The sequence below is a fragment of the Corythoichthys intestinalis genome, chromosome 1 (genome assembly GCF_030265065.1).
Source record: "Corythoichthys intestinalis isolate RoL2023-P3 chromosome 1, ASM3026506v1, whole genome shotgun sequence".
Lineage (NCBI taxonomy): Eukaryota > Metazoa > Chordata > Actinopteri > Syngnathiformes > Syngnathidae > Corythoichthys > Corythoichthys intestinalis.
This window is the reverse complement of record NC_080395.1, coordinates 32,327,705-32,344,710: the sequence shown is the minus strand read 5'-3', so window position 1 is coordinate 32,344,710 and position 17,006 is coordinate 32,327,705. Positions and strand designations below refer to the sequence as shown.

The following is a 17,006-nucleotide window of genomic DNA, read 5'->3' as shown; positions in this document are numbered from 1 at the left end:
TGAGACTGGGACGGAGATTTATCTTCCAACAGGACAATGATCCAAAACATAAAGCCAAATCTACAATGGAATGGTTCAAAAATAAACGTATCCAGGTGTTAGAATGGCCAAGTCAAAGTCCAGACCTGAATCCAATCGAGAATCTGTGGAAAGAGCTGAAGACTGCTGTTCACAAACACTCTCCATCCAACCTCACTGAGCTCGAGCTGTTTTGCAAGGAAAAATGGGCAAGAATGTCAGTCTCCCGATGTGCAAAACTGATAGAAACATACCCCAAGCGATTTGCAGCTGTAATTGGAGCAAAAGGTGGCGCTACAAAGTATTAACGCAAGGGTCCGAATAATATTGCACGCCCCACTTTTCAGTTTTTTATTTGTTAAAAAAGTTTAAATTATCCAATAAATTTTGTTCCACTTCACGATTGTGTCCCACTTGTTGTTGATTCTTGACAAAAAATTAAAATTTTATATCTTTATGTTTGAAGCCTGAAATGTGGCTAAAGGTTGCAAGGTTCAAGGGGGCCGAATAATTTTGCAAGGCACTGTATATATATATATATATATATATATATATATATATATATATACACACACACACACATATAATATCTAGAGATATTGCGTAGGAATGTTTTGCTGCTTGCTAAACTCCTATTGATTTTGAATCACTTCATTTTGGGGCCATTCGTGTCACTTTTTGTTGATTTTGAATCACTCTATGTTGATTTTCAGGCAATTTCGAGTCACTTCCTGTTGATTTTAAGGCATTTCCGGATCACTTCTTATTGATAAAGTGATGGGTAAACCTTAACAATAAATAATATTTAAAGCAACACTGGTTAACTTTTTACCTTTATAAAATATTTTCATAACATTTGTGATAATATTTCGACTGACAACTACGGTTGAACGACACCTCTTTTATATCTTGAGGGGTCTGTATCGCTTTCACCGGCATTAATTAACTCTGAGGAGGATGGCCAGAACCCTGCCATACACAAAAAAAACAAAAAAAAATGTGCTGATGGCTTTACGGCATACGTCACTTCCCCTATCCTCATTCATTGTAAAGACGAAACTCGATATTAACGCTTCGCGCGAATGCTGCAAAGATGGCAGAGCAACAAAAGAGACAAAAAAAAATTCTGAGGAGGAAAAAGAAAGGGAGCCTACCAGGATATACAGAGTAAACATTGGCCTGGCTTTTACTTGCTGGTTGACACCCCCCCTCCTAACTGAACTTAGGGTGGGGCGGTTAGCCGCACGGTTGCTAACCGTTATATGCTATTGTTTAGCCACAACTGGGTTCATCACCTTATCATTTTTCATCCATTACACAGCCACTTAAGCCATGTGCAGGCTAAAATCACGATTTTAAGACACTATGCAGGTGTGTGCTGGTCCTCATGGGAAATGGCAAAACACTACCGCTTTTGTCCACCGGCGCTGCTATCATCGACCAAAACTGAAAAGTTACCAAGTGTTGCTTTAAAGAGTTGGTCCACCATTTGTTTAGACCTCAAAATTAGGTGACATTAGGTTTCATTATCCTTTTTACCTACGGTACAAGTTTTACATTCTAGAATCTTGCCCACACACTAAATACTGGTATAGTTGATTTACTGAGCACAAGCAGAATTTTACAGTGGGTTTTTTTTGTTTGTTTTTTTGTTTTTTTACTCGCATAACAAAGGCCTTTCATTCCACTTTCGGGAAATATTTGTCATCACCTTTCCAACAAAGCAAAAAGACAAAATGTGTTGTTTTAAACAGAAGTGCTTTACGAGTGTCAAAGCATGCTGGAGATGACTGCAGTGTGACAAGCGCAACGTGACATTTTAGTCTTTTTTGCAGCAGTGAAAGGAGATTACATGAATGGCTGGGTCCGCCTATGTTCAAGTCTTTGCCTTTGCCCATAATCCCCTGTAATGCTCTTTGTGCCGGACGCTCGCAGCTCTCCTTCATTGTTCTACTCGGCTGCAGAGCAAAGCAGAAGACAGCAAAGACACACATCTTAAACACAGCAATTTATCCTGACAATCTGGGATATCAAACTAAATTTATTCTGAATCTAATCCAGATTTGGGTGTACACCCTCACATTGATCGTTCTTTGTTAAAATTCCGAACATTTATTTTGTGCAGAAAACAATCCAGGTTATTTTAAATCTTTGAGAAAATAAACATTTATAAATAAAAGTGTTTATACGTACTTATTTGTTAAAGATTTCAAAGTGGAAATCAGTTACCGATTGACACTTTTTTTCTTGTTTTATTAACTCATTGGCTGTCATTGACAGTGCATTGATTGAACGATCGCTGCCAGCCCGCCCAGTCAAAATGTCTTGTGCTGTCAATGGCATGAAATAGTGAGCATTAAATGATAGTCATACCAGTTCAAATTAATTTGATGTCTTTATCACTTTCAATGCCACTGTTAGATAAGAGTTAAAGCAACACTAAGTAGCTTTTTAACCTCTATAAAATATTTTCATAACATTTGTAGTGCTGCAACGATTAATCGATAAACTCGAGTAATCTATTAGAAAAAAAGATTCGAATGAAATTTTGCTGCTTCGAGTATTCGTTTAATTAAAGTGGCGTTGTAATGGTTTATTTTGAAAGTGTTTGCATTTAGTTTTATTGATTTGGGTGGATACACTGCCCTCTTGTCTGCCTCATTTCACATAGGTGAATCCAGGTGCTCCCTGTTAAGACCAACATAAGCTTTTGTTTGAGCTAATGTTTTTTTAATGCATTCGTAATTTAGTTTATAGGTATATTTAGCTGTTTTTTGTGGGAATATGTGTCTGAACCATTTGTTTAGAGCAGACATGTCCAAAGTCCGGCCCGGGGGCCAAATGCGGCCCTTGGTCAAATTTCATCCGGCCCCCAGCCTCTGTCATAAAATCAATAACGTCTGGCCCGCACACAGACTTAATAAATTGGTCAGCAGTACTGCTACCAGTATATGAAGTAGTTTACACACTAAATGCTGCTTCTCATTTACCCACTAAAAGGCAGCAGCACTCTAAGCAACATTACCCCGTGTGACCCTTTACTCCCAATTTTCTAAAATGGCGACAATCAACAACAAAAAAAGAAAGTTCACTGCGACACTTCAAAGATAGGTGGAAATTGGACTATTTCTTCACTAAAATATGCAACAACTGTGTCTGTCTCATTTGCAAAGAGACAGTCACTGTTTTTAAAGAGTTCAATGTGAGGCGATATTACCAAACAAGACACATTGACATCTACGACAAGATTACAGGGAAGATACGTAGCGAGAAATTGAAGCAACTTGAAGCTATTTTAATTTTACAGCGGCAGTATTTCGCAAGAGCCCGAGAGTCGAAAGAGAACGCCACAAAGGCTAGTTGTGAGATTGTTGAAATTATTCATTAAAAAATAATAAAGCAAATGTGACACATGGAATGGCTTGCTAAAATTTGCTTAAATACATTGTTGTATGTAAAGGACGTCGGCCAAGGTCGGCCCCCCACATTTTTACCACGCCAAATCTGGCTCCCTTTGCAAAAAGTTTGGACACCCCTGGTTTAAAGGATTGTAAAAAAGCGTTAGCATTTTATAGCATTCAAGCTAGCGGACTTATGCTCTGTAAGTTAGCCAATTGTTCTTTTGTTGTACATAGATCCTCATTTATTTCCTTTTTTATACTGTTTGAGGCTGAGCTCAGGTATTTTAATTTTTCATGTTCCTTATCCGATTACTCGATTATTCGAACTAACTAGTTCATCGATTAATCGACTACTAAAATAATCGATAGCTGCAGCCCTAAACATTTGTGATAATATGTCGACTGACAACTCATTCATTATAAAGACTGAAGTCGTCACGAACGCACAAATTCTGCAAAGATGGCAGAGCAACAGAAGAGACAAAAGGTTTTGTCTAATGAGGGAAAAAAAAACAGACTTTCACTCGCTGGCGTGACAACTCCCCCCCCCCCAATCAACCAAATTCGCCAGCGCTGATGAGTTCGGGTGGGGTGGCCACACTAAGCCACACGGTTACTAAAAGTCATATGCTATTGTTTAGCCACAACTGGATTCATTACCTTATTACTGTTCATCCTTCACACAGCCACTTGAAACAGAAATGTTGTTAAATCCATCTGCAGGTAACCAGGAGATTGATTGATTGATTGATTGATTGATTGATTGATTGATTGATTGATTGATTGATTGATTGATTGATTGATTGATTGATTGATTGATTGATTGATTGATTTTACACACTTTGCGGGTGTGCGCTGGTCCTCATGGGAAACAGTTTTCCTTAAGGCAAAACACTACCACTTTTGTCCTCCAGCATCGCTGAAATCAACCAAAACTGAAAAATTACCAAGTGTTTCTTTAAGAGACTTGAACTATGTATCAATCTCATTTTTAAAAAAATTAAATTTAAATTCACTGAATTTAGAATTTTAGATTTGCTAATCTGAGTTTTTCCTAATATATATATATATATATATCAGTACTTCTCAAATAGTGGGGCGCGCCCCCCTGGGGGGGCGCGTGTGACATCGGGGAACATGCTTTTTTTTTTTTTTTTTTTCTGCCGTACTGGAATAAAGTGTACTTCCGCATCCACTCAGTGGGTGGCAGTGGCGCTCTCATTTTCAGAGTGCGTGCAGTATTTTTGAACTAAGGAAGAGCACTCATCACACAGAAAACAAATATGAAGGGCAGTGCGCCGCCGCGGTTTTCGAAAGCCGTTTTCCGACCGGACTCACTCACGCAGCGACCCACACGCCGCCGCCCGATAAGTGCCATTTTCGGCCTGGGATCGTAACAACGACCGCCCTCACCTACGGTTCTACCTCGGCCGCCGAGAATGCGCTTTGTTCGTGCCGTTTGCCTTTTAGCTTTGACTTTTAATACTGTGGGTGATGAGGAAAGACTGTTTACTGTGTCTAAAAATAATTAAAGCGGACCGCCAGAAGCCAAATCAATTAAGACGCCACTTAAAGACATTCGACCCCAATCTCATTGATAAGCCGCTTGCTTGTTTTTCAGCGAAAACGTGCCGAATATTGCCAACAATCGTCCTGCTTTGTCAGTGTTATATCAGTAAACCAGTGAGCATTGTTAGCATGCTCATTGCAATATGACTCCACACCATTGCAAAGGAGGTAACACTGAGTGTGAGCAGCAAAAATAAAAACTGTCCTTCTGTCCAAGGACACTCTTTTTTTCCTTTATTCATTTTTGTTTTTTCGGTCAAATTTTTTGGCATATTGTCCTCATGAGTGAATGTTTCAAATCATTTTGAATTTGTTATTATTTACTGATTTTATTACATTTTATTTTTCTGTATCAAATGGTCAAAAATGTACCTTGAGTGTATTTTTACAGTTTGAATGTGACTTTTTTTTTTTTTAATTCAGGCAAATTGATGCACGTCAAGTCTTCTCTGTTACAAACAAAACAATGTTAATAAAGTTATACTTTATTATAAGTTGATCTATGTTACTTTTTTTCTTTATTAGAAAAAAAAAGGACACAATATTAGGCAGATGCGTATTTATAATAGTAATTTTATAGACAAATAATACTATTTACAGTGGCGGCAGAGAGTTTGGGGGCGCGCGAAACATTTACGTCTTGCTTGGGGGGGCGTAGCAGAAAATAATTGAGAAGCACTGATATATATATATATATATATATATATATATATATATATATATATATATATATATATATATATATATATATATATATTAATAACTTTTTTTTTATCTTTGGATTCCAATAAAGCAATAATTGACATGTGATTCCCCACTGACACGTGACGTCACAGGGATCAGGCAGCGTAGTTGTGGGCGGAGTTTGAAGTTTTGCAGGCTCTGTGAAAACACACACACGTTTACACACAGCCACACACGCTGAGTGGACTTTGTTTGAGCGACACGTCAATGCGAAGAGCGGCTTTTGGTGGATTTAAACTTTCTATCCTTTTACTTTTACCTCTATATCCAGCACATCTATCATTGGATGTTTTGTGTGGAACGTCTTTAGCTCCGTTTACCAGTCAGGAATGGTGAGTAAGACTTTTTTCCAATGTGTGCGTGCAGCAGGGATTTCTTTTCTTTTTCTTTCTTTTTTTTACTCAGGCTTTTACTATTCATTTCAAATGAAGCCATTCAATCGACTTTCAAGTATTTATATTTTGCTTGACCCCCAGTCTGACTAGAGATTTGCTAGTTACTTTGATAGTGTTGACTAAATCACAATTTAAAAATAGTCTGGGACAAACTAACTAAAAATACATCTTTGATCCTTTATAATTTATGCAAGTTTTATGGCAGTAACTTTTAAGGCACAATTAATATGAGCATGCCCACCAAAATTGGGATCTGATCCAGATTACACTTGATTTGGGTTCCAATTAGAAATGATTCAACTGAAAGCAATTTTTAGCAGAGTTTATGAGCCGCATGTGCACCATCAATGTGCCCCAAAATATTTATTAGATTCAAACCATTGCTGGAATATTTTAGCAGCGGATCATGCACAGTATATGGTGCATCATGTTCCAATTTGATATTGGTACAATGTGTTTTGCATTTGAATGTAACCGTTCTTACCAAAATGTGGATCAAATCCAAATCAAACACTGTTTAAAATGGACTTGACAAACTATTGACCCCTGATTGGTCAACAGAGAAGTGGCAGCACAAAGTGTGCCGGATAGTATGACGTACATACAATTTTGAAACATTCAATGGTTGTTGCAATGATTTCAGTGTGTTTAAGTATTTGCTTTAGTTTTCATTTATGCTCATTAGCTTGCTGACAAACACAACATTAGCCAATGATTTCAGTGTGTTTAAGTATTTGCTTTAGTCTTCATTTATGCTCATTAGCTAGCTGACAAACACAACATTAGCCAATCAGAGATAAGTATGCTAAAATGTCAAAAGCAGCCTCCTTTATGTAAAAATTCTAAAAAGAAATTTCATGGACTACCCATGAGCACTAAATCAAATAAATTCATTGACAAAGAGATTGGAGAGAGTCACTTTATTGATCCAGAGAGAAATTCACAGGCTCAGCCACTCTTGTGTACACAAAAGGGATGTAGAAAATAGCAGTGCAAGGGTAACAAAAAAGTATAATAGAATAAATGGTAGAATCAAAGGTAAGCTAAACTAAGCAAATTATGTCATAGTTAAGCTTTTCCTAAACATACATTCTATTAATTGATATTGTAAGGGGTTTAAGGAATGTTAAGGCGTGAGTATATCAATTATAAAGTTTGAATGAAGCTACAATTTGGTAGTTCATTTGTAGAGCAATGCTGTGTTGAGGAGCGGAAGTGAAACTTTTTAACAGAAATTGTGCAATAATAGTTCCTGTGTAAAAGTTTCTGGGGTTAATTAGGGGGTCATTTTTTCAAAAACAGAAGTGTTGGGCTGTGACAAGTACGTCTCAGTTAAAAAAGGAATCAAATTTATCATTCAAAGTTCCTTGACTAGCGTACTGCACGTAACATGTCACCTTTGTTCATTAATATTCATGACGTTGGCAACTGTTGCTGGTGGGGGTCAAACTTGAGTTTGTCCCTCATGCTAGATGCATATAAATAGTGTACGAACAAGATGTTTACTGAGCTAAACCTACCAAATCTGTCCAAAAATGATGTCCCTGGTGCCAAATTTACTGGTAAAAATGTGGAAGAACATACAAATGTTCAGTTAAAGAGATGGCTTGAGTGTCAAGGACTGAAAAAGACGGGGGAAAAAAGCCGACCTGATCCAAAGGTAGCTTTTTTATCAACACCTTTTTCTTGTGTGCTTTGCCCCACGCCACTTACAATGCCATTCTCCTGTTTCAATACCACTTTTACCACCATATGCCCTGTCTTTCTTATATATTATATCCTCTGGTTGTCTTACGTCTCTGACCGTTCTTGGGGGTAATTTATATTGCTATTTTTGTGTAGCGATCGCTAATGCTACTCAGTGACAGCCAACGAACACTTTGAAGTTTTTCATGAATAACAAATCTTAATTCTATTAATTTATTTACACTTCCCCCTTACTAAAGCTGTTTCTTTAAACAGAAAAGGTAACGACAGTGGCAGTCGGATACCATTTTATTTTTTTTCAGGTTATTCATTGTCAGACAAGCAACACAGCAAAACGGCACGCTAAAATATATGTAAAAATATCAAAATGGCTTACCTCTTCAGGGCAGGCTGTGGCAGGCAATGGATCTGTAGGACCAAGGACCAGGTCTTTTGGACGTCCACACAAGTTGATCCATTGTTCACATTTTTTCCTTTCCTTTTGGCTTCGGGAAACGAATGAAGAAGACATCCTTCATATCTCGTAATGTCTAGAGTCATTTCTACAAGTTCCATAGCAGCAGTGTTTACTCGGCATGTTCTCATTTGAAAGATTACCGACAGAAAACAAGTAGTACGAACATAGGGTTGTATGCGAGGGCGCTTCTATGTTGACCCCCTTCCGGTTTACGATAGTGACGTCACGCAGCCTTGCGGTCTAAAATTAGCATTCGTGTGGTACGCTATTATTGAAGTTAGAATTTGCGAGTATCTGGTGTAGTATCAGAAGTTTTACAGAACTTAACAACAGCGTAAGGGTTAACACCTGAGACCCCTAGCACGCGCCCCTTTGTGTTGAAAGCTATTGTCACAATCATGCTAACATCGCTTAGCATGTAATTATCTTATAGCAGTAAGATATAATGGTAGAGTGAACATGCACACTTCACACACTGCCATTTCAATCATCAGTAGGTTTACAAAATACTTATAGTAAAAAAAAAAAATTTTTTAAAGCCTAACTAGTAACAGTATCTTTATGTCACACTGCCAACTCGTGGCCTGGCATGCAAAGTGTAAATCTATCTCAGATACTGACTTAGGCCTTTCTTATGTAGTTGTACTTGTGTTGGTTGTTGACTCATGCTATGAGTTCCTTCCACATTCCAAAAACATGTATGTTAGGGCCATTACAAACTAAATCACAGGTGTCAAACCTAAGGCCTCGGGGCTAAATGCAGCCTGTCGCCTCACTTAACCCTTAAAAGTTGTGGGATGCGCCCACGCGTCCTGCGCGCATGTCATCTTTGAAGCTTCGTCACGTTGTAATTACATCACCCACGTGCCGGTGGTTGGTCTCGTTTGAAATTGCGGAAGTTTAGGTTCACTCTCGTTTAATACTCTCTCGTAAAATGGGAAATAATGTCATTTGAGTTTTATAGTTTTATTGCCTTGACAAAAATTTGGGGGATTTTTATTTGTCTTTTTGGGTCCAAAATGTTGATTATAATTGGTTGGTGAAGAAAAAAAACAGTTTGGACATGAAGGTTATGATGTCCTGAAAAAAGGGACCCAACCAGACCACTGTGAACATTTTTTGTCTTTGACATATAAAGGCAACATCAAAGACATGCAAAATCGGACAAAATAGGCCCGGACCTTAAAGGGATAAGTGGCCCACTAAAATGAGGACTCAAAAGCAGCCAGGATACTGACTGATGAAAAGCGCAATACAAAACTGATACATATGTAGTGTATGCCCAAAAAGTACTGAAAATATAACTTTAAATTTTAAAAGTGACTTTCACCTCCGCTTGTGTAATATCTGTCATAAACTTTTTTCTATCTGGGGAAAAAAACAACAAGAAAACGCTTTGCTGCGTTAATCAAGATGATGAGTCGCTGATTGTGACATCACACAGAGGAGGAGGAGGATGGAATCAGACCTTCAGACGACCTTTTGTCCTGCGCAATATCCTATCAGTGAGACTTAACACTCATCCTCCCTGGTTGTACCTTAAACCAGAATCTGCAGGAAGCATTATTCCTTGAAACACTTAAAGCCCCCTCCTCCTCTTCCGCGTCCGTCTCCTTTTTAGCTGAAAAACACACACATGCGCACCCTCACCCACCCACACAATCACACGCACATTCAAACATTCAAAACAAACATGCTGGTTCCACCCTCTACTCCGCAGAGGAATGGTCAGCATGTGGAGACCAGAGTCGGGAGATGTTCATTGGTTTTATCCCAGCCTCAAAACAAAATTTACTGTTTCACTTTGCTCTTGACTGTTCATTCTGGAGGCCACACTTTTAACTCATTGACTGCGCGAGACGTCCAATCCGTTTCGAATGGGAGGACTGATCGCCAATAAATTCATGGTGGGAAAACGTTCCCTTCATTTGTGAATGTTGCTTAAGGCAAGAGTGTGACAAGATGTTGGAATGATATTGTCTTCATCTCTATTAAATGAGCTTGGACTGTTCTTGGCATATCATTGTCATTCCATTGTTGCCAGTCCCAAACAGTTTAAATTAGTTGGACATCCATCATCAATGGCAGGCAATAAGGGTGTTGTTGGGTGGCATTTCCCTTTTTATTCATTCAAATGTATGATTTTTTTAAATTAACATTTTATAGATTTATTCATAAGACAATACAGTGGGGCAAATAAGTATTTAGTCAACCATATATTGTGCAAGTTCTCCCAATTGAAAATATTAGAGGGGCCTGTAATTGTCAACATGGGTAAACCTCAACCTTGAGAGACAGAATGTGAAAGAAAAAAAAAAAAACGGAAAATCACATTGTTTGATTTTTAAAGAATTTATTTGCAAATCATGGTGGAAAATAAGTATTTGGTCAATACCAAAAGTTCATCTCAATACTTTGTTATGTACCCTTTGTTGGCAATAACGGAGGCCAAACGTTTTCTGTAACTCTTCACAAGCTTTTCACACACTGTTGCTGGTATTTTGGCCCATTCCTCCATGCAGATCTCCACTAGTGCAGTGATGTTTTGGGGCTGTCGTTGGGCAACACGGACTTTCAACTCCCTCCACAGATTTTCTATGGGGTTGAGATCTGGAGACTGGCTAGGCCACTACAGGACCTTGAAATGTTTCTTACTAAGCCACTCCTTTGTTGCCCTGGCTGTGTGTTTGAGATCATTGTCATGCTGAAAGACTGCTGATGGAAGGAGATTTTCATTCAAAATCTCTCGATACATGGCCCCATTCATTCTTTCCTTTACAGAGATCAGTCATCCTGGTCCCTTTGCAGAAGAACAGCCCCAAAGCATGATGTTTCCACCCCCATGCTTCACAATGGGTATGTTGTTATTCGGCTGCAATTCAGTATTCTTTCTCCTCCAAACACGAGAACCTGTGTTTCTACCAAAAAGTTCTACTTTGGTTTCATCTGACCATAACACATTCACCCAGTCCTCCTCTGGATCATCCAAATGCTCTCTAGCGAACGGCAGACGGGCCTGGACGTGTACTTTCTTCAGCAGGGGGGCACATCTGGCAGTGCAGGATTTGAGTCCCTGTCGGCGCATTGTTACTGTGGTCCCAGCTCTCTGTAGGTCATTCACTAGGTCCCCCCGTGTGGTTCTGGGATTTTTGCTCACTGTTCTTGTTATCATTTTGCCGCCACGTGTTGAGAACTTGCATGGAGCCCCAGATCGAGGGAGATTATCAGTGGTCTTGTATGTCTTCCATTTTCTAATAATTGCTCCCACAGTTGATTTCTTTTTACCAAGCGTTTTATCAATTGCAGATTAAGTCTTCCCAGCCTGGTGCAGGTCTACAATTTTGTCTCTGGTGTCCTTCGACAGCTCTTTGGCCTTGGCCATATTGGAGTTTGGAGTGTGACTGTTCGACAGCTCTTTGGCCTTGGCCATATTGGAGTTTGGAGTGTGACTGACTGAAGTTGTGGACAGGTGTCTTTTATACCGATAATGAGTTAATACAGGTAACGAGTGGAGCCTCGGTAGACCTCCTTAGACCTCATTAGAAGAAGTTAGACCTCTTTGACAGCCAGAAATCTTGCTTGTGTGTAGGTGACCAAATACTTATTTTCCACTCTAATTTGGAAATAAATTCTTTCAAAATCAAACAATGTGATTTTCTGTTTTTTTTTTTTTTTTTTTTTTTGGCCACATTCTGTCTCTCATGGTTGAGGTTTACCCATGTTGACAATTACAGGCCGCTCTAATCTTTTCAAGTAGGAGAACTTGCACAATTGGTGGTTGACTAAATACTTATTTGCCCCACTGTATATAAAAAATAATAATAAGACCTGGCATCCACATATGTAAACATCACATTTTGGGTCATGTAGGCCACACTTGTAGACCAATTAATTACTAAGTCTCTTGCCCTAAAGGGTTCAATTGTTTACAAAGTGTTACCACTGTTACATGAGTCACATATTACCAATACTACACACATATTTGCTTTGTGTTGATTGTTTTCTCAAGAAAACCAAATGTTTTTTCTCGTAAATATTTAAAGGGTTTAATTGAACAGACCAAAATTAACAGCTACGGTTTGAAAAGTAAATGCACTTGTCACATCAATCATATGCTTTTATGAATTTTTTTAATCATTTCCTTTTCTCGGGTGCCCATGTTTGTTATAGCATGAATAAAAAAAACATGCTTTTGCAACACTCTGTGGCATTGGCAAAAACAACTCTTAAAATATAACTTGAATTTTTCTCACAGGCGCCTTTTCTGGACATTCAAAGACACAGTACGGAGCATAAATAAACCTATGTGTCAATCAAATACAAAGACAAACAGCTCAATAAAAGTGAATAGAAAGATTAAAACTTACATATGTACTTACGTATGTACAACAAAGGCAGGATGTATCAGACGTACAAGGTGCATTACCGTCACCAGCTGTAATGTCAGTGAAATAGACTAATTTAGAGATTTTGCTCAACACATGCAAATGCGCTGCAAGTAACACAGAGGTCGGGCAGTGATTGACAAATGACCAGAGTTCCACAGGAAATACATATCCCATGCGAATACATTTAAGTCAGGTTGTATGAAATTTTTGTAAAGAAATAATCTCCTATTTTCAGGTTCATCCAAGGGCGTAGGTTTGGTCTCAACATTGTTAGGGATGATATGGCATAACCTGCATGTACACGGGACATTCTTAATGAACAATGCAAAATAAATCGACTTATACTAACTTTTATCTGTGTTGGTTCAGCCTACACCATTCAATACAAACCTTTGTTTTCAAAAATTACCAAAGAAATATTTTGAAAACTTCCAGGAAAAATGTCCGGATTTTATGAGCAAATTTAAATTGCATTATTTGAACATAAATCATATTTACACAATAAATACAAGTTTGTTAATCATCTCTTATACTACTATCCAGGAATGCAAAAAATTAAACATTTGTCTTAAGATCACTCAACATTGTCTAAATAAAGAAATTAAATATAACTGAAAAAACTTTTTTGCCAGGGTATAAAGAAGCAAAAATAAAATTGGAGCCGTCCAACAGGTAAACCACTACTGCTTTTGTCGCCAAGCACAACTGAGCTCAACAAAAAGATTAAAGCTCCTGTGGGCTGCTTTAAGACCTGGAGGACACTTCTCTCTAAGCAGCAACCTACTCGGGTTTTGCAGGTTAGCAACTTCACACAGTTTAATGTTATGCTAACTCTGATGCAGGTTGGACTTTCAGAAGCAAAATTAATGGTTTGTTCCTCACTTCCATAACATTGACGTCTTTTTACACTTCTTACAGTGGCTGCTGCTGCTGGCTGAAAAAAAACTTCTAATATCCCTAATGTCTGTGTGTGGGGGTGGGGGTCAAGTCATCAACCAATCCAATGTGCGGTTAGGAGGAAAAAAATGGACGTGGACATGGAAGTGAAAAGAGGCACATGTAAGTCTGGACAAAAATGAAAATAATTCACTTCATAATGGTGAGGTCAGTTACAACAATTAAAACATGTGAGAAGATAATCTAAATGACCTATATAACTGAAGTCATTAAATAACGCAAATAAGGTTGCTTAAAAGTTGGTGGGACAATTTGAGTGTCCTGAAAAGTTGGTAGTGTTTTGTCCCTACCGTCCCTATGCAAACCTACGCCCTTGGGTTCATCATTGTCGCGTTAAAGGGAACTGCAGACTTAAAGATTTGTAGGCTCTAATAAGCCACAATTGTTCTCTTTTACTAAAATATTATTATAAAATATGTTATCAGAAACACACATATTATATTGCCATTGATTTAAAAAAAAAACAATAATATTTAGTAAATGTTTTGACCTACGGAGGGTGCCATGTTTTAAGCGTGCAATGCACGCTGGGGGTGATGACGCACTTGAGCTGGATTGGACTGGGAGAATAGGTATGCAAGTTAGCAAGCGAAGCTAGTATGACGACAAGCATGATTTTGTCACATTCTGCTAATGATCAGATTATTACAGAGCTGTGGGATTTGCTCCCAATGTTGTACCTGCATCCAATTCCAGCTCATCAGCAGTGTCTCTAAACCGATCCTAGGCGGCTTGCTGAGATATTGACTACTGTCACGTACCCTTTCTGTATCTCCCTTTTCGCGATCATGTGTTTTTTTATGTGTTCAATAAACACTTTTTGGTAATTCCTCTGTTATTGTTATTAGGGTTAGGTTTCTTGCTGTCTGAAGTGAGCCACATTTTCTAATTCCGTTGTCAAGACAGCTGCACTTTCTTTTCAGTTGTGTTTTCCTTTCAGGTTTTACCGCACAGAGACAGACAATGCATGTCTCTTGCGATTGCTTTGTAAGGAAAATCATGACTCTAACGTCACGTGAAAGTATAGTTCTGTGGGCTACGCGCTCGTCTGTCGCACGGGAAACGAATCCCACTGGAGTATATATCGACAGTGCTGTGCTGCTCATCACTTTTCCACTCGGGTTCAAATTGGAAGTGCAGAACCAGCGACATGTTTATGTAACTAAAGAGTGACACTGTGGTAGCCCAGCAGCGCCAACCAGTGACATCATCGCCCTAGTGTGCATTGCATCGTCAACAACAATGGGGACCTACTAGTTGAACTAATTTTATTAAAATGAAAACAATAAGAGGGATTTTAATATCAAATTATTATAACTACTAACATTTTTCTTTTAAGAATTACAAGTCTTTCTATCCGTGGTAGCCTTTAAAAATTTTGAATCCAAACCGTCCCTCAATTCGGATCCATGAAATTTGTGTTCATCATTATTTTTTGTGAATACTGCAATTGTCAAAAGATGGCGCATATTAATTACTTACCCGACAATGGGATTTATCTATTCGAGCCTTGGCGGAGGTTGGGGCTTTACTGTTCTTGAGATGAAGCCAGTTAATTTAAAAAACAAAATGTTAAAAGTCCTGCTTTCCACAAGGACTTTAGGGTTGAATGGTTCCCATTTGCATTGGCTACAGCCTCTCTATGCTTATGTCTTTAAAGTCAAGTTGTGTGTTGCTGTTCATATTCAGGACCACCTGCAGCTCTTAAGGACGCTTGCTGATTTTTTTTTTTTTTCTTTAAAATGCAGGCCAGGCGAGGTCCATCTCACCTTTTATCTACTTTGACTTGCTTGTTTGCTTATCTTCACTTGTAATGCGAAACTTGATCTTCGCATTAGTGACAGACCGACATTCTAAAGGTGAAACATTGAGTCTGGTTAGAATTAGAGATGTCCGATTACGTCATTTTCAAAGTATTGGAATCTGCAAAAAAATATCGGACATGCCTTTTTTTAATATATATATATGTTTTTTTTAATGAAATTGTTTTCTAATTGTATTTAACGTTACAGACAAAATGTCTTACACTCATCCAGAGTCTTTAGTTTTGGCTTAAAGTAGGGCTATCATGTCGCGTACAGTCTGTAATGGCACTGTTTTGCGTATACATAGAGTTAAAACGCAACGTTAAATGAGTAGAGAGAATTTTGGCAGCCTTTGAAGCTTGTTTTTAATTGGCTAAAGCCTTACAACCCCTCTCTCAACAATTAGAAATATCGTGGGAAACAATGTGGGGAAGAAAGGTAGTTGATCTTTTTCTTAACACCCTATTTTATTTCCCAACGCAGAGAAGATATATCAATTGGTACCACTACGCACAGTCATGGGTTGCACTTCCCATCATGCATTTGGGCAGAAGTTAAATGGCTACAGTATCATTTACTGAAAGCTCAACAAATACACTAGATGGCAATATTTAGTCACAATATACAAGGTCACATTTATCCTTTAAGAATTACAAGTCTTTCTATCCGTGGATCCCTCTCACAGAAAGAATGTTAATAATGTAAATGCCATCTTGAGGATTTATTGTCATAATAAACAAATACAGTACTTATGTACTGTATGTTGAATGTATATATTCATCCGAGTTTTATTCATTTTTTTCTTAATGCATTGCCAAAATGTATATGATTGGGAAAAATTATCGGGAATGATTGGAATTGAATCGGGAGCAAAAAAAAAGCAATCGGATCGAGAAATATCGGGATCGGCAGATACTCAAACTAAAACAATCGGGATCGGATCGGGAGCAAAAAAACATGATCGGAACAACCCTAATTAGAATCTTACCAATACTGTGTATTAGGACAGTAGAGTTTAAGTGAGGTGTGAGTTTCTCAGAGGTGCCAGTATCAATTTGAACTAGAAACTGCAATTTCGGGAGAAATTACACACCTTGGTCTTTCCTCTGTGGAGGTACAAATCTTAGCCCCACTCAGGTCTATCAATAGAATGGACCATAATGCCAGTCATTGGCACTAAACAAAGTTAAAGCCATTAGAAAAGATTGGGAGAATTGGACGTCCATGGCCGTCAATGGCATCACCCTCCATAAGCGGCAATCCAATCAGGGACATTTGGGGGACACGTCCTAATGATATTTAGTCATTTTCTGTTGATTTGGGAAAAAAAAAAAAAAATCCCATTGAAAATGAATGGGAAAAATTTTGGACGTCCATGGACGTCAATGGTATCAACTTACATAAGCGTCAATGGAATCCAAGTACATTGGCATCAATAGAATGAACAAACATGAAGAAATGCCATTGGAATTAATGGGAAGTTTGGACGTCCATGAACGTCAATGGCATCACCCTCCATAAGCGGCAATGCAATCGGGGACATTTGGGGGACACGTCCTAATGAT

General features: G+C 38.3%; 1 protein-coding gene across 4 annotated transcripts in view; it reads left to right on the top strand.

The window, feature by feature from the left end:
* Positions 1-17,006, top strand: part of LOC130926865 (semaphorin-4B-like) — a 157,777-nt gene that overhangs the window by 22,264 nt on the left and 118,507 nt on the right. The window contains exons 1-3 of one of the 4 annotated variants that reach the window (XM_057852165.1): positions 5,914-6,064; positions 13,312-13,476; positions 13,598-13,738. The exons of 1 other annotated variant lie outside the window; for it this stretch is intronic. The gene's annotated coding sequence lies outside the window, so the exon portion shown is untranslated. Of the gene's footprint in view, positions 1-5,913; positions 6,065-13,311; positions 13,739-17,006 lie in introns of those variants that run through there. 2 more of the 4 variants (XM_057852174.1, XM_057852156.1) reach the window with 2 other exon arrangements.